General features: G+C 44.9%; 1 long non-coding RNA gene across 1 annotated transcript; it reads right to left on the bottom strand.

Annotated features, from left to right (window-relative positions):
* Positions 1-5,637: 5,637 nt before the first annotated feature.
* Positions 5,638-16,075, bottom strand: LOC310849343. The gene is made up of 3 exons (XR_014566879.1): positions 15,978-16,075; positions 12,564-12,697; positions 5,638-5,845 (listed from the first exon to the last, which is right to left on the bottom strand). It is a non-coding gene; the product is annotated as an uncharacterized lncRNA (long non-coding RNA).
* Positions 16,076-18,546: the final 2,471 nt, after the last annotated feature.

Below are 18,546 nucleotides of genomic sequence, written 5' to 3'. Positions count from 1 at the left end.
TAGGTTTAGCTGAGATGGTAGCCAATGTTGCAAATAGGACCAATTGCCTTGTTTGCTCTCTTGGGCCAGATGATTCAGAGGGAGGTATGCCCTTATTACCGATACCATTAGATGCCATTGGTATGGTAAGCGAAATGCCACACCAAACAGAAATACAGAATTTCCCCGGATGGAACTCAACTAAACCATTACGAGTTATACCTGTACAAGGGGAATTCTGTGTACATAAATCATCAGATGCAGCTGATTCTCCCATGATAGGCTCTTCTCATTGTCACTATACTTGGGATTATATTAAGAATAGTCATACCTGGGCACACGGTACTACCTATCGAACTCGGAATACCTTGCCCTGTGCACCTCCTTTTATTCATGCATGGAAAGTGGTGTGGAACATAACTGTGACAGAAAAAGGCAATCTAACATACTGCACTGTGAACTCTCTACCTCTTTTGGTATTTCGCCTTCTGTACTCCACGTACCAAAAACCTCAGACCCGATGGTTGTGGTGGATATGTGGAGAATGGGCATACAAAAAGCTCCCTTCCAAATGGAGTGGGACTTGTTTCTTGGGTTGGGTATTACCACCAATGTGGATTATGCCCACTAGTTCGGCCAGGCGAACACGAAGGAATGCTGATATTTCTCATATAGCAGGAGGAAGTACCCAAAGTTGGAGCGGTACTGATGATTGGCCGCCAGAGCGCATTATAGCCTATTATGATCCTGCCTCCTGGAATCCTGGTGAGCTCATACAAGGGGCACGGGATCCTATTTATAATCTAAACAGAATAATTCGATTGCAAGCAGTAGTGGAACTTGTAACCAATGCAACGGCCCAGAGTTTGAGACTTATTGCACAACAGTTGGATGAAAGTAGAGCCGCCATTTTGCAGCTGAAAATGGGAATGGATTATGTACTTGCCAGGCAGGGAGGCCTATGTGGAGTCTTGAACTTGACAGGGAATGCCTGTTGCTTTAACATTTCAGATAATGGTGAGGCAATCCGTGTGTTGGCCACAAAGATGGAGAATATAGCACATGTCCCAGTACAAACATGGGAAGGATGGGATATGGGATGGCTCACCAATTGGTTACCTAATGTCACAGGACTCAAAGGGATACTATTGTCTTGCTTGTTTTTCTTGACAGTAGTGGTAATGGTTTTGTGTATGATGCCATGTATCATTTCATGTTTTAGAAGTACAATTAGCAAGATGGTTTCAAATGAAACTCTACCTCATATCATGGCCCTATACAGAGCTTTACCTCAGGAATATGATGAAGGTCAAGCTATCAAGGACACTTGGGATGAAGGTCCTTGAGCTTGAAAGGGGGGAATGAGGCATCTAATCATAAGCCTGCATTTTTTATCAAAGCTTATATATTGCAATCAAGGCTTGTATTTAAAAATGAGCTTAAAAAAAAAGGATTTTCAAATGTTTCATGCCAGGCAGAAAGAACCTTGGCAAGAGGTTTTTCTCCTAAGACAAGGGGGCCCCATTGATTTATAGTAGAAAAACAATTCTCAAAGTCATAAAAAAGGGAGAATTACATATGCTGCCCTTGCAGACTGAGAAAACACAATTAAAGGCAAGGGTAAATAGTAAAATAATACCAATGTGCCTCCCAGTAAAATGAGCCAGATCTTCTTTCTAAGGTTGAAAGGCCAAGAGCATTTTTGGGAAATTTTCTAAAGCTGTTGGGAAGAGCTAATGGGAGAAGCATCTAGCTGGCTGGGAAAGGAGGGGGAAAGGGGGGAGGTGTAAACTGAAGAGGCTTCTTTTTAAAAGCTGTTTTTTACTGAGTTCCTTTTTACTTTACAAAGGCTTTATTCTTTTAAAAGGCTACCTATGATAAGTGAATGAAATATATTAGCTTAAATATATTGGCTTAAATGTAATTATGCAAAGGATTTAAGGAATGCTAGATTCTTATTTCATATGGTTGTAAGAGTTGTATTTATCCTGAAATTAAGTCAGCCACCAGCCTAGCCCCCCTGCTAGACAGAAGACGCCATCCAAGCACTCTTGATATATATGGTTGTCAGGCATTTGTTTAGAAACTTTCAAATGAAGGAAATCTTTCAATATTGATGTGAAACTCAAGATCCTTGACATCTGTTGAACATAAAAATGTAAGATTAAACATTTGTTTTAGAAGGCAATAGGGCAAGGAGGGCAAGAGGTGAGCTGGTAATTAAGATTCCATGTAAGATATATTATTACTTATTTGTCACATATATAGCTCTTTGTCTCCCTTATAAGGGCAAGGAAGTGGGTGTATCTTTTGTGGGTGTATCTTTTGTGATTGGTTCTACCAAACAGCCAATAGGAATTTCAACCAGGCTGATTGGACAGAGGCAGCCACAGGAGGAGCAAAGGGGGCTGGATTAAGGGAATATAAGTGCTGGCCAGGATGGCAAGAGGCCAGGCCAGAGCTTGGTAACCATATACCACTGAGCCTCTCATTTATTTGTCTGACAAATAAATTATTATTTTAATTTCTCTATTGCTGCGTTGAATATTTCATTCCAGCTAAGCGTTAACCACAAGCAGGGTGCTACAAAAGGTTGTCAGTAAAATACCCTGCATGCGGGGATATGGGCTTGGCTACCTGCTACACTTACGTCTCACAGAACAGCCTATATCCCATTTACCCTGATGTGTCCCCAGTTCCCCCGGCTGGGGGGCTGGGAGGGATACACACCCAAGGCCTAACCAAGGGCTTCCTACATTTGGAAGTTTAATAAAGTTGTGGCCTAATTTTAATTCCGTATAACATTGTCAGGATCTTTATTCCTTCCTTATGATCCCTGGGGGCGGGGGCTGTCTCTCAGCCGCACTCACCTCACAGAGTGTTTGTTGTGGGGAAGGAAGGGAAAGGAGAATGTTAGCCGCTTTGAGACTCCTTCAGGGGGATATCAAATCCAAACTCTTCTTTTTCTTCTTTAGGGCTGGAACTAGTTGAAAATTTAAACTAAGATGTTTTTCTGAGCGTTCTAGCTTTCCCTGAGATGAACTGGTAATAACCTATGCCATGAGATTATATATTTCATCGTGCCCTCCTTAGTATAATTGCCAATATATAACAGTTTGTGGTTTCTGCCTTGTGATGTGCTATGTATTGTTTGTTGTTTCTTGTGAGCTGTGATCCCTGCATTTCAGGGGGGTCGAACTAGATTATCCTTGGGGATACCTTCTGGCTCTGCAGTTCTATGATTGCATGAAACTGCCCTGTGTTTTATAAGGGTGGTATATAATTTAATAAATAATATTAATTATAAAAACTAAGCCTTCTTTTCACATTCCCTGCTAAGTATTATACCTCCATGGGAGGCACAATGACAGCCAGGGTCCTGTTGACTTTAAAGCACATCTGTCTTTATGAAGATGAAATGATTGGCAGTGATAAGCACTCATTCAAAGCCACAAGCTCACAGCTACTGTCTCCATTTCCGGCTATGCTTAATAGCTCCAGTCCTATTAAGCTGCATATGTCATTTGTCATGTCATATTTGCCTTCTTGCTGGCAAAAGGAATCTGCAAATTGCAGTTCCTTCTGAATATTATACAAAGGGCAGTTATATAATTTGTTACCATCATGAGTTCTTTCTGGAGGGCCTTTTTCAGGAGTGGTTGTGGTGGATTATACCCAACTTATTTTTACTCAAGAGTAGAGCCATTGAAATTAATGGACCTAATTTGGTCACATCTATCAGTTTCAATGGGACTACTCAAGGCACAACTAGGATTGCATAGAACCCAATATCTTGTTTTATATAAATAGGTGAAACCGGGACTAAGAGTCCCTTTTCGAATGGGAAACGTTCATCAGGTGTGGAGCACTTTCCAGGTTGTTGTAGTTGCTAGAGGTTTGCACAGATCAGGAAAAGATGGTTTCAAATTTACTGTTAGCTATGAAGTTCGCTGGGTGACCTTGGGCCACACATTATCAGACTGATCTACCTTGCAGGGGTGTTCCGAAGATAAAATGGAGAGGCTGTGCTGTAGAACCACTGTGAGCTCTTTGAAGGAGCTGTGGGATAAAAATATAAGCACAGACTGTCAGTTGGTTTTGTTGTTGCTTAGTCATTTAGTGGTGTCCAACTCTTCATGACGCCATGGACCAGAGCACGCCAGGCACTCCTGTCAGTTGGTTGTATCCCTCCAAAGCCCCTAGGATATGGGCTTGTGACTCAAGCGAACCCCAAAGAAGTATGTGTTCTAGACAGCATGTGTCCTAGAATTGTAGAATCATAGGGTTGGAAGGGACCCAAAGCATCATCAAGTCTAACCTCCTGCATTGCAGGAATCTCAGCTAAAGCATCCATGGCAGATGGCCATCCAACCTCTGCTGAGAAACCTCCAAGGAAGGAGAGTCCACAACCTCCTGAGGGAGTCCGTTCCACTGTCAAACAGCTCTTACTGTTGGACAGTTCTTCCTGATGTTTAATCAGAATATCCTTTCTTGTAACTTGAAGCCATTGGGTTGAGTCCTACCCTCCAGAGCAGGAGAAAACAAGCTTGTTTCTCCTTCTTCCATATGACAGCCCTTGAGATATTTGAAGATTCCTCTCATATCTCTTCTCCCCCTTCTCTTTTCTAGGCTAAACATACCCTGTTCCTTCCACCACTTCTGGGAGCCAGTGTGGTATAGTGGGAGCAGTGGACTCGTAATCTGGTGAACCGGGTTCGCTTCCCCGCTCCTCCACATGCAGGTGCTGGGTGACCTTGGGCCAGTCACACTTCTCTGAAGTCTCTCAGCCTCACTCACTTCACAGAGTGTTTGTTGTGGGGGAGGAAGGGAAAGGAGAATGTTAGCCACTTTGAGACTCCTGAAGGGGAGTGAAAGGCGGGATATCAAGTCCAAACTCCTCCTCCTCTTCTTCTTCATATGGCTTAGTTTCCAGGGACTGGCTGGATGAAGAGGAGTGGTGGTGGAAGGCACCAGCTGGGGAACCCATTAGGGAAGCCTCAGAGGAGGAAGGCTCAGAGCCTGTGGAGTGGTGGTGGGACAATGAGAACAGGTCACAGAAGGAATGGTTGGATGCTGAAGAAGCAACAGGCTTTAGTGGGAAAGAGGAGCCAGGTGCATCTGACTCAGAAAGTATGTTTACATGGAATGATGCCAAGAGGAGCTGACATCCAAACAAGTGGTGGTCACCAGTTTGGGAATGGCTCACCTTGGTGAACCAAAAGAGGGCCACCTAGGTGCGGGGAGGTGATATATCAATGTCTTTGGCCCCACCTTTTGCACCAACATCCGTACAGCTGGTTCATGCATTGATGGATTAGAACCTGCCCTAGACAACCTCACTCATCTGCTTAGGGTCTGGGCGAGGGGTGGTCCAAGCAGGAGATAATCAGGCACAATGGTGTTAACAGGTGTTCAAACCGTTTTGCTTTTAAAAAATACATCAATTCCCCATCCCAAATTTTAACCTCTCCAGCTAGCGACAGTGGAGATACAATCCCATTTTTTTTCTAAAGAAACAAATATATTTTAACACCCACAACAACAAATATGACCTCTTATTATCAAAGGCAGCTTGCCTGAGAGAGAAAGAAAGAAAAAGTTTCCCCTTTGGGGGCTGTCCATTTTGAAGATCAAAGGACAACATGTGTTAGACTGTTTCCTCTGTTCAAAAGCCACCGAAATAGCAGCAAAAAGGGAGCCTTCGAATCAAACGGCTCTGGCGCCTGACTGGGAAGAGGCGATGCGCTTTTTCTTCTGTTGATTTCTCCACTTTTCAGCCATTAAGTTAACGTTCTCAGCCTTCAAAGTAGAAGCTTCAATAAAGCAAGCGGTGGCACCTTTTTCACACAGCCGGGAGGCAGGACTCCTGGAGAAACAAACAAAAGAGATGAAGAAGAACGATAAAGCCAAACAAGAATATGGAGCAGCTTCTGTACGAAGAGGTTCTCCCCTCCGCCAAAAAAACCCACACAACTCAAGGCAACAGGACATTCAGAAGCTTGTACTGGCATTTGGTACCATGCTCTGGTGCAGTGAAGACTTGCCTATTGGGGCAAATGGGGCCCTGCCCCACACATCTAGCCAGCCTCCACCTGCCTGCCTTCTTACTTGCAACCAACCTACAGGGTAGCCTTGACTCTGAGCTTCCTCTTCCTTAGTTTCAGTATTTGCTGTTGTAGAATTCAATCTCCTCCTCCTCCTCCTCCTCCTCCTCTTTCTTTCTTTCTTTCTTTCTTTCTTTCTTTCTTTCTTTCTTTCATAGCTGAGTAAGTTTGTCTTCCATAAACACGGTTTTAACAATGAGTCCGTAAGTGACTGTGGATTTTGACTGGGAAGGACGGGGAAGGAAACACACCTGTCCTTAGCAAAGCTGTTACGTACAGATTCGTAGTCTCTTATGGAGTTCTTACACACACACACACACAGTGGTACCTCTGGTTACATACACTTCATGTTACATACGCTTCAGGTTACAGACTCTGCTAACCCAGAAATAGTGCTTCAGGTTAAGAACTTTGCTTCAGGATGAGAACAGAAATTGTGGTCTGGCGGCGCAGCAGCAGCAGGAGGCCTCATTAGCTAAAGTGGTGCTTCAAGTTATGAACAGTTTCAGGTTAAGAACGGGCTTCCAGAATGAATTAAGTACTTAACCTGAGGTACCACTGTGTGTGTGTGTATGTAGCATTAATCACATGTAACAGATATATTATTGGGCCTTTACACAATTTGAACATAATCCTTTTTGGACGGAAGACTGAAGTGTGCTCCCAATTTTGATTCACAAAGCACCATCCCTTAGGTATCAGAAGTTTCTCCAACACCATCCTAATGCTTTGGTAGCCAAACTCTCTTGAGGCTAAACCCCCTTTTGGCAAGATAACAGACCTGCCAAATCTGACAGGTAGGATACAAGGCTGCATATAAATTGTGCGTTGTTGAGAACCTCGGAATATCCTCATGTTAATGTTATCACTTTCCTTCAGACTTCCTTTTCTGGAAGGAGCCAAACAAGCCCAGCCGTCAGATCCCCTGAAAGCTTGGCTCCCTGCCTGATCTGAACATTTATCCCTGACAGCCAACTTTTCAAACTCCATCAGCTCACTGGGAGATGCTCCTGTCTCTCCACGTGAGGACGTTCACCTAATTGTCTCCAAGTGACTTCTGGGTCTCTTGTCGCTTCTCCAAAACTTGATGAGCCTGCTCAATTACAAGATATTAAGGAACTCCACTCAAGAGCTTGCAATGCATATCTGGGCCCCTGGAAGGATTAATGCAGGAACTAAAAATAAGCAAAGCTCAAAGCTCCTTTTCCATCTTGAGAGGAGCATTTCAATGACCAGCTTAAAAGTACTGCTTGTGTGATTAATCTTATGGCATGAACATGCTTCACTCCTCACTTTTAAGAGCTGATAGCTTAACAAATTCCTTGCATCATGTGTGAGCCAAAAGCACTTTCATGAATGTGCAATGGGAGGAATTCCATTTTGCTTCCATGGCTGTCATGACTCAGGCCCTTCTTTTGGGGATAAGGCTGGGAATTCAGTAATGGAGAGGGTATTGCCCTCAGGATAAGCCCCAGAAACACCAACTAGAAGCATTTTTGCAAGAAGATCCCATGATGCACCGCTCAAGCTTGAGAATACCATTTCCCGCTTCTCTGACACAAAATGACTCCATCCTCAGAATCCTCAGAGCAATTGGTATCTCCTCTGCTCTCTTCCAACTTGCAAATTCTATAATTCTATCTTCTGAACCATTCTTCCTAGCTGGCTGAATGAAGAGGCATTTCTCAGTGAAGGCAGAACTAGCTAGAAGTCATCTGCTATCTATGGCTCTGTATGAGAGTCAACTGGTGCTGAAGCAATATCTGAGCCCTTCTCTTATGCAGCGTTCAACCTGAGCCTTGCACAGAGCTGTCCATGCTTGCCTGGGCTTGCCTTTGCCCACGGCATTCAAAGAATAATAGAATTGCAAGGTTCAAGGGACCCCCAAAGGCCACCTAGTCCAACTCCTTGCAATGCAGACCTTCTGCTCTGGAAGGTGCTCTGACCTTAGGCATTGGGTAGTCTCAACATCAGTCATCTGGCATATGCACACCTAGGTTATAGTGAATGTCCCAAACGTGGCACCTGTTATGCTTGTATATACACCAGTGCACCTGACTTTTTGGATTTTCACACATTTGTATTTCTGTGGGTATGTAGGAAAATGTTACATATTGAAGCTACACAATCTCCAGCTGCATTGATCTCCATCTAATTTGTTGAGTTGAACTTTATTAATAATAATAATAATTAATAATTTATTATTTATACCTCGCCCATCTGGTTGGGTTTCCCTAGTCACTCTGGGCGGCTTCCAACTGAATATTAAAAACAATACAGCATCAGACATAAAAAACTTCCCTAAACAGGGCCACCTTCAGTTGTCTTTTAAAAGTAAAATAGTTGTTTATTGCCTTGACATCTGCTGGGAGGACGTTCCCCAGGGCAGGTGCCAATACAGAGAAGGCCCTCTGCCTCGTTCCCTATAACCTCACTTCTCACAGTGAGGGAACCGCCAGAAGGCCCTCGGCGCTGGACCTCAGTGTCCAGGCAGAACGATGGGGTGGAGACGCTCCTTCAGGTATACAGGACCGAGACCATTTAGGGCTTTAAAGGTCAGCACCAACACTTTGAATTGTGCTCGAAATGTACTGGGAGCCAATGAAGATCTTTCAGGACCAGTGTTATATGGTCTCGGCGGCCACTCCCAGTCCCCAGTCTAGCTGCCACATTCTGGATTAATTGCAGTTTCTGAGTTACCTTCAAAGGTAGCCCCACATAGAGCGCATTGCAGTAGTCCAAGCGAGACATAACTAGAGCATGCACCACTCTGGCAAGACTTTGGCTGGGAGGTGGGCAAATGGCAAAACAAACAAGAGAATTGACTTGATGCAGAGTGTGAAGGAGGCAGTAGGAACCTGGTCTCAAATCCTACCTTTAGTTATAGGACCACAGGTCAAGCGGGGTAGGGTGGGGGTGGGGGTGAAATCACTGCCATCTGCAGGGGGTTGGACTAGATGACCCTCAGGGTCCCTTCCAACTCTACAATTATATGATTCCATGATCCCTTGGCCTGATTTCTCAACTGAAGAAAGGTTTAATTGGTAAGGGGGGCTGTAAAATACCAACTTTGGGTTCCATGACTGAAGAAGGGATTAGAGATAAATTTAAAATAATAATGAAGTGGAATCATACACACAGTAAAAATGCCATGAAATGATTCATCAGATGTGGTCCAGGGCCACTACTTGGATTGTAGCTTAGCTAGAAAAGGAAAGAATCTGTCAGTTTTGGAGTCTCACTTTCCCAAACAGTTTGCCACATTTCCACATCAGTCTGCATTTTTCTTTAAGTCCTCATAAAATTTATCAGCATATTAGTGCTCATTTTCCCCAATGTACGCATTTTGCAAGCAAATTTTCCCAATATAAAATGCATTATGGTATCTTATTTTCACTTTTCCATAACACACGCTTATTTTCTACACATTTTTTGTTGAAGAACAAAATTTGGAAAAAAACAAATTTAAGGGACGCCCAGGTTTCAGTTCAAGTATTGTTTTGAGAGGTGCAAATTACAGGTTGGCTTGTATTAAAACTTCAACTGACCCCTAGTTTGAACAAGTTGATTTTGGACTTTCATATCAATGGTTCAAGTTCATGGGAACATTCTTAAGGTGCTTAATCAAGGACAGAGATGAAAGATTGGATTCAAGCCAGGAATCACATAGATGGTACCCATTTCAACCTCCATGAATATGCATGACACTCAGGCGACGGATTGTATTGACATTCTGCTTCTGTTGCAGTTTAGGGATCATTTAGATTGGATTAATTGGATAATTGTGGAAGTGTGACAGAAAGAAAGATAACAACGTACTTTAAAAATGAATATATATGGCACTTCGGACAGCAGAGCTGACTTGCCAGTGCTGAACAACCAACCGTGTTGTCTTGAAGTTGATGGTTTGTGTGTGTGTGTGTCAAACTGCAATCTGCATGTAGGTAATGAGCAATTATGCTCATTTCTAGGCTAAGGATGTGTTTAGCATCCCAACCAATGAGTGAGAGTCCAAGGCTGGCTCAAGACATTTTGCTGCCTGAGGCAAAGGAGAAAATGCCACACACAAAATGGCACTGCCCTGTCCCTGAGGGAGATCAGCAGGGTAGTTATGAAGGCAGAGGGCAGACACACAGCTCTCTTATCCAACAGAAAGGTATGGTCAGGCAGTTCAGGAACTAGAGCTGAAGGGCACCACTGCCTCCCAGAATATGCTACCTGAGGCAGCTGCTTCATTCTGCCTGTTGGTAGGAGTGGCACTGTGACAGACATGCCCCTAAACAATGTTCTTGTACCACTACTGTTTATTAGTGGCTGTATCCATTGCTACAGTTTCTCTCACACAATTTTATGGGTGCATGATAGGACTGCCTTATTGTTGTCTCCTCTCCAGCCCAACCCTTCACCATGAGGTCCCAGGGCAAGTTACAACCATGAACTTGGGTAAGTTGGATGTGGTCAAAAATGAGATGGCAAGAATAAATAATGACATCCTGGGCATCAGTGAACTAAAATGGATGTGAATGGGCGAATTCAGTTCAGATGACCATCATATCTACTACTGTGGGCAAGAATCCCATAAAAGAAATAGAGTGGCCCTCATAGTCAACAAAAGAGTGGTGAAAGCTGTATTGGGATGCAATCTCAAAAATGATAGAAATATCTTGATACGAATCCAAGGCAGACCTTTTAACATCACAGTAATCCAGGTTTATGCACCAACTGAAGAAGACCCTGATGTTGGGAAAGATGGAGGGCACAAGGAGAAGGGGACGACAAAGGACGAGATGGTTGGATAGTGTTCTCGAAGCTACCAGCATGAGTTTGACCAAACTGCAGGAGGCAGTGGAAGACAGGAGGGCCTGGCATGCACTGGTCCATGGGGTCACGAAGAGTCAGACACGACTAAACGACTAAACAACAACAACACAATGAAGAGAATAGCCTGGGTCCTGAAAGATATCAGGCAGGCCAGAGACAGAGGTGAAAAGCTGTTTCCTGGTCATGCTGGATCTCTCAGAAGTCTTTGACATCATTGATCATGACATCCTTCTGGACCATCTAGAGGAGTTGGGAGCTGGGGGCACTTATACAGCTGTTCTGCTCCTTCCTCCTGGGCCGTGTTCAGAAAGTGGTGTTGGGGGATGAGTGTTCAGACCCCATGGCTCTCACTTGTGGGGTGCCTCAGGGTTCCATCCTCTCCCCCATGGTTTTTAACATCTATATGAAGCCACTGGAAGAGATCATCAGGGGGTTTGGACTGGGCGTTCAACTCTCCTTCAAATCTGAACCAGTGAAGGCAGTGAAGATCCTGTGTGAATGTCTGGAGGTGGTTGGAGGATGGATGGCGGCTAACAGAAGTACTGTTTTGGGGGGACAGGGGGCGGGCAGGTGTGGGGGACTCCCTGGTCTTGAATGGGGAAACTGTGACTCTGAAGGACCAGGTGCACAGCCTGGGAGTCATTTTGGTCTCACAGCTGCCTATGGAGGCGCAGGTTAACTCTGTGTCCAGGGCAGCTGTCTACCAGCTCCACCTGGCATGCAGGCTAAGACCCTACCTGCCCGCAGACTGTCTCGCCAGAGTGGTGCTTGCTCTGGTTATCTCCTGCTTGGACTACTGCAATGCACTCTATGTGGGGCTACTTTGAAGGTGACCCGGAAACTACAAGTAATCCAGAATGCGGCAGCTAGACTGGTGACTGGGAGTGGCCGCTGGGACCATATAACACCGGCCCTAAAGGATCTTCATTGGCTCCCAGTGTGTTTTTGAGCACAATTCAAAGTGTTGGTGCTGACCTTTAAAGCCCTAAATGGCCTCAGCCCAGTATATCTGAAGGAGCGTCTCCACCTCCATCATTCAGCTTGGACACTGAGGTCTAGCTCTGAGGGCCTTCTGGAGGTTCCCTCACTGTGAGAAGTGAGGTTACAGGGAACCAGGCAGAGGACCTCCTCAGTAGTGGCACCTGCCCTGTGGAACGCCGTCTCACCAGATATCAAGGAAATAAATGACTATCTGACTTTTAGAAGGCATCTGAAGACAGACCTGTTTAGGGAAGTTTTTAATTTTTTATGTCTTAATATGTTCTGATATATGTTGTGAGTCTCCCAGAGTGGCTGGGTAAACCTAGCCAGATAGGCGGGGTATAAATAATAAAAATATTATTATTATTATTATTATTATTATTATTATTATTATTATTATTAGGTTGGAGAAATGAGATGTACTCCCCCAGTGTGTGATTCCCAGCAACTGGAATTCAGAGTCATGCTCAGTGGGTGAGACACATAGTCATCACGGCTGGTTTCAGTTCATGTGAGCCTGGCCAACACTGTATTATGACAACCCCACGATAAACCTGCTGAAGCAGCACTTCCATCAGTGAAGATATTCATAATTTACCAACTCCCTTCTTCCCCAGCAAACATTAAAATGATGTGCCAATTGATCTTGTGGTGCTCTTTAGTGCCCTTCAGACTAACCTGATTAGCTGTTCATCTTGTTCCTGACTGAGGTTCAGATTTTAGAGAGCCTCTTCGTACTTGTCTGGTAACTCATATTTCTTCTTGCTGGCTGTAAGAGAAGACATCTATGGACTTCATTACGGGTGTATGTTCTGCAAAGAGAACCCAAGATATACTCACAATATGTTATGATACCCAACTCTCATGGCCAAGGCTTCCAACTTGTTCTTTTAAATGATTGCTGCTTAGTTCAGTAGCTGGAGACAGAGACAGCTTTTGACAGATCAGGAGCGAAAGATTGGTGAATTTTAGGAAGGGAAGGGCAACCTGAATTTTAGGAAGGGAAGGGCAACCTTTGCTACATTAAGGATGGGAAGCTTATTTGAGAAGCTTGAAGATTCAGGATAGATAAAAAAAAAATTCACACAGTTCATAAACTATGGAGCTTATACCCACAGGATGAAGTGATGGCTACTAACTTAGCTGACTTTAAAAGAGGATGAGACAAATTGATGGGGGAGACTTAGAGGAGGTAAGATAGCCATATGATATCATGGTATCATTGTTAGAATTCCTGGCTCAATGATTACAGTCATAGGATTGTTGTCTTTCACATGATGCTATTTGTTTTGACTCCACAGAGTGGGAAGTGACGAAGACAGGATGTTTGTGTTCCTGTGTTCCGTGAAGCGGGACTATTGTCCTTTGTTCTTTTCCTCTTTGCTGTCTGATGCTAGAGAGAGAGGGAGCCATGTTGCAGTGCTCCGTGTGTGTTTATATGTAAATAAAGTAGATTAGCCAAAATGCTGAGTTGCTGAGGTCTGTTATGCAAGCTGCGCAAACTCTGCAGATCCCTAAGTGTGCCGATGTCTGTTGGCATCGGTCGCAGTGATGTTTGGGCTGAAGAAAGCTTTTGAAGCTCCTGAACGATTCACCAGGAGGGAGGGAACATGCCAGTCGGGCATGTGTCTCTACCAGAGTCCTACTCAAGTGTAGGCTGAACTCAAAACAACCATATGATAGCCATCTTCAAATATCTCAAGGGCTGTCACATGGAAGTGGGAGCAAGCTTGCTTTCTCCTGCTCTGGAGGGTAGGACTCGAACCAATGGCTTCAAGTTACAAGAAAGGAGATTGCGACTAAACATCAGGAAGAACTTTCTGACAGTAAGAGCTGGTTGACAGTGGAATGGTCTCCCTTGGGAGGTTGTAGAATCTCTTTCCTTGGAGGTCCTTAAGCAGAGGTTGGATGGTCATCAATCACAGATGCTTCAGCTGAGATTCCTGCATTGAAGGGGGTGGGACTAGATGACTCTTGGAGTCCTTCCAACTCTATAATTCTATGATGGGCCGCTATCAATGACTACTATCCATGTAGGCTTGGCTCTGCCTCCATAGCTGGCTTCTGAATACTAGTTGCTGTAAACCACAGGGCAGGAAAGTGCTCTTGCATTTGGGTCCTGCTCCTTGGTTTACTACAGGCATCTGGTTGGGTGCTGTGAGACCAGGATGCTGAATTAGATGGGCCATTGGCCTGATCCAACAGGACTCTTCCTATCTTCTTATGGCTGTCAGGCTCAAGGAATTCTCTCCTCCCTGTCACGGTCCTGTCTACAGGCGATCAAAGTCCCGGCTGAGGACATCAGGACTGGGGGCAAGATGGTGAGGTGGGAGCAGGAATGAGAGTTCAGAAGCCAGAAGTCAGGAGGTCAAGAGTCCAAGGGTCAGAGAGCCGGGAGTCAAGAAGCCAGGGGTCCGAGGGTCAGGATGCAAGGAGTCACAAAGTCAAGGGTCCAGGTGTCAAGAAGCAAGGAGTCACAAAGTCAAGGGACCAAGGATCAAGAAGTAGGGAGTCCAGAAGCCAAGGTTCAAGGATCAGGAAGCAAGAAGCCAAACACAGCAAGGCAGGGAGTGTGTTGCTGTGGCAAAGAGCCAAAGGGAAATGCGGACCTTATATTCCTTCCCGGCTCTTGCCACCAGGTGCATTTAGTTAGCAAGCGGCCTCACCTATGCGGCCACGCCTTGCCTCTTCAGAACAAACTGAGGAAGGCCCCAGTCCTGCAAAGTCCTACTGGTCACAGGGCCTGGCTCCTGCACACACTCCTGACACTCCCCTGGTAGCATCAAGGATCAAAGGAGAAACAAGAAAGTTTGTATTTGTGGTTTTTATTCAGTAATTGTGGAGCAAGGCAAACAATCCAGTCCTTAACTCCATGGTGAAGTTGCTCACTCTGAGCCCCTCTCCTTCCTTCCCCAGCAACAGCCCGTGGCTCTGCGAGGGTCCTCAGAAGTCAAATGCTGTTGAGCTCTTTGCTCTTGAATTCTAAGTGAGCGGCCAGTACGTGGCGATGGTGGAGCTTCTACTGTATGCTCTCCAAGGAAGTCTCTGCTGGAAGTTCTCCAACTCCCCCTCCCTCTCCTAACATCTCATAACTTGGCAGCTCTGTGTTCTGCTGTAATACAACCCTGTCTCCCTCTTCTCTTGAAACTACTGGATGGGGGGGGGGGTGTCCCCTCACCCACTCCTCCTCCAAGGGAAGCAGAGAAGTAGGAGGGGGCGATTCCCAAACCTCCTCTTCAGTCCAGTCCCTGACAAGGACCTTTTGCTCTGGAAGGCAAAGGAATCTCATCCTTTGAAAGACCAGTATGGAACAATCTCGCGCAATGCAGAATTAAGGAAGCTTGCAACATCCTCAACCAATGGACCATTCTGTACCTTTGGCCATTGACCATATTTGCATGTGAGTACAGTTGTGACAGCAGCAGCCTGCAAACCAGGAATAGGGGGTGTGTGCCACTCCAAGTGTTGCTGAACTACAACTCCCATCATCCCTAACTATTGGCCATGCTGGCCAGAGTGATGGGAGCTGGAGTCCAAGAATGTCCAGAGGGCCGCAAATTCCCTATCCCTGATGTAGACTAAGCTGGTCCCTCTTACGTCTCCAATACACATACCAGATAGTTCTGATTTTCTAGTGTACAGGTATGGCCTTGTTGCAGAATCTAAGCATTGCCATAATTTGGTAGGCACCATGCCAGTTGCTAAATTCCCCGAAGGGCAGAAAAGCTGCTGGAACCAGGCTTTTCAAGTGTAAGGCTGCAGTCCTAAGCATTCTTTCTTGGGCACAAGTCCCACTGAAATCAGTAGGGACTTCCTTGTGATTAAAAATGGGTAGAATCAGGTTGTAAATGGAATGGCTCCCGGAGGGCTTCCAGAGCCATTGAATTAGCCCCCTGTTTTCAAGCAGATGCAAATGGGGGAATTTAATACCAGTCGTGTTCCCCAAATCAAATTATGCTGCTTGTGTTTTGGGGGGGTTTGTTTATTCATTTGGAAGAAAAGCTTCTGGGCTCCGTTTTGATCAATAATAATAAAAAAACAAGAATACAAACATTTATCTGCATTTGCTCAATAGTAAATGAAATCCAGTACCTTAGAGCAAAGAAAAACCTCTCCCAATGCAGAATTATTGCCTTGGTGATATCAGTAGCCAATAGACCAATAGTTGCTTTCTGCCAAATGTCCTAATTCTATGTTTGGATCATCACAGCAGGAGAGGTGAGGGAAAGAAAAAAGACATTTCTTTCATAATATGGAAATGTCCTTGCCTATCTCAGCCCAATTAGCTCATTATGAAGTGGAAGCCTCCATGTCCATGTGTCAGCCAGAAGAATGACATTTTTGTATAATAATAATAATAATAATAATAATAATAATAATAATAATAATTTATTATTTATACCCCGCCCATCTGGCTGGGTATCCCCAGCCACTCTGGGCGGCTTCCAACAAAACACTAAAATACAATAACCTATTAAACATTAAAAGCTTTCCTAAACAGGGCTGCCTTCAGATGAATTCTAAAAGTTTGGTAGTTATTTTTCTCTTTGACATCTGGTGGGAGGGCATTCCACAGGGCAGGTACCACTACCAAGAAGGCCCTCTGCCTGGTTCCCTATAACTTGGCTTCTCGCAGCGAGGGAACCGCCAGAAGGCCCTCGGCGCTGGACCTCAGTGTCCGGGCAGAACGATGGAGGTGGAGACGATCCTTCAGGTATACTGGACCAAGGCTCTTTAGGGCTTTGAAGGTCAGCACCAACACTTTGAATTGTGATCGGAAATGTACTGGGAGCCAGTGTAGGTCTTTCAAGACTGGTGTTATGTGGTCTCGGCGGCTGCTCCCAGTCACCAGTCTAGCTGCCACATTCTGGATTAGTTGCAGTTTCCAGGTCACCTTCAAAGGTAGCCCCACATAGAGCGCATTGCAGTAGTCCAAGCGAGAGATAACCAGAGCATGCACCACTCTGGAGAGACAGTCTGCGGGCAGGGAGGGTCTCATCCTGCGTATCAGATGGAGCTGATCTGGTCCTAACCAATGTTGATGACCTGGTTAGTGGGGTAGAAGTGGAAGGATCATTAGGCGCGAGTGATCATGCTCTTCTGAAGTTTACTATACAGTGGAAAGGAGCAGCCAAGCATACTAGGACTCAATTTCTTGATTTTAAGAAAGCCGACTTCATAAAACTTAGGGAAGTGCTGGGTGAGATCCCATGGACAGTAATACTAAAAGGAAAGGGAGTTCATGATGGCTGGGAGTTTGTTAAGAGGGAGATAGTAAAAGCACAACTTCAGGCAATACCAATGAGACGGAAACATGGAAGGTGCCTAAAGAAGTCAGGGTGGCTATCTAAAGAACTTTTAACTGAGTTAAGATTAAAAAAGGATGTGTACAAAAAATGGAAAAGGGGGGAAACCACCAAAGAGGAATTCAAACAAATAGCCAGCACGTGTAGACACAAAGTCAGAAAAGCTAAAGCACAGAATGAACTCAGGCTTGCTAGAGAGGTTAAAAGCAACAAAAAAAGACTTTTATGGGTATGTACGTAGCAAAAGGAAGAACAAAGAAACCGTGGGGTCACTCAGAGGAGAGGATGGTGAAATGCAAACAGGGGACACAGAAAGGGCTGAACTCCTCAATGCCTTCTTTGCCTCAGTCTTCTCCGATAAAGAAAACAATGCCCGACCTGAAGAATTTGGAGCAGATGATTCAGCAGAGGAAACACAGCCCAGAATAACTAAGGAGATAGTACAAGAATACTTGGCTAGTTTAGATGTATTCAAGTCTCCAGGGCCAGATGAACTGCATCCAAGAGTATTAAAAGAACTGGCAGATGTGATCTCAGAACCACTGGCAGTCATCTTTGAGAATTCCTGGAGAACAGGCAAAGTCCCGGCAGACTGGAGGAGGGCAAATGTTGTCCCTATTTTCAAAAAGGGGAAAAGAGAGGACCCAAATAATTACCGCCCAGTCAGTCTGACATCAATACCAGGGAAGATTCTGGAGCAGATCATTAAGCAAACAGTCTGTGAGCACCTAGAAAGGAATGCTGTGATCACCAATAGTCAGCATGGATTTCTGAAAAAAAAGTCATGTCAGACGAACCTGATCTTGTTTTTTGACAGAATTACAAGCCTGGTAGATGAAGGGAATGCAGTGGATGTAGCCTACCTTGATTTTAGCAAGGCATTTGACAAGGTGCCCCATGATATTCTTGTAAAGAAGCTGGTAAAATGCAGTCTTGACTATGCTACCACTCAGTGGATTTGTAACTGGCTGGCTGACCGAACCCAAAGGGTGCTCATCAATGGTTCCTCTTCATCCTGGAGAAGAGTGACTAGTGGGGTGCCACAGGGTTCTGTCTTGGGCCCGGTCTTATTCAACATCTTTATCAATGACTTGGATGATGGACTCAAGGGCATCCTGATCAAATTTGCAGATGACACCAAACTGGGAGGGGTGGCTAACACCCCAGAGGACAGGATCACACTTCAAAACGACCTTGACAGTTTAGAGAACTGGGCCAAAACAAACAAGATGAATTTTAACAGGGAGAAATGTAAAGTATTGCACTTGGACAAAAAAAATGAGAGGCACAAATACAAGATGGGTGACACCTGGCTTGAGAGCAGTACATGTGAAAAGGATCTAGGAGTCTTGGTT

Source organism: Podarcis gaigeae, assembly GCF_964106915.1.
Source record: "Podarcis gaigeae genome assembly, chromosome: 7".
NCBI classification, from domain to species: domain Eukaryota; kingdom Metazoa; phylum Chordata; class Lepidosauria; order Squamata; family Lacertidae; genus Podarcis; species Podarcis gaigeae.
This window is presented reverse-complemented; position numbering and strand designations above follow the sequence as displayed.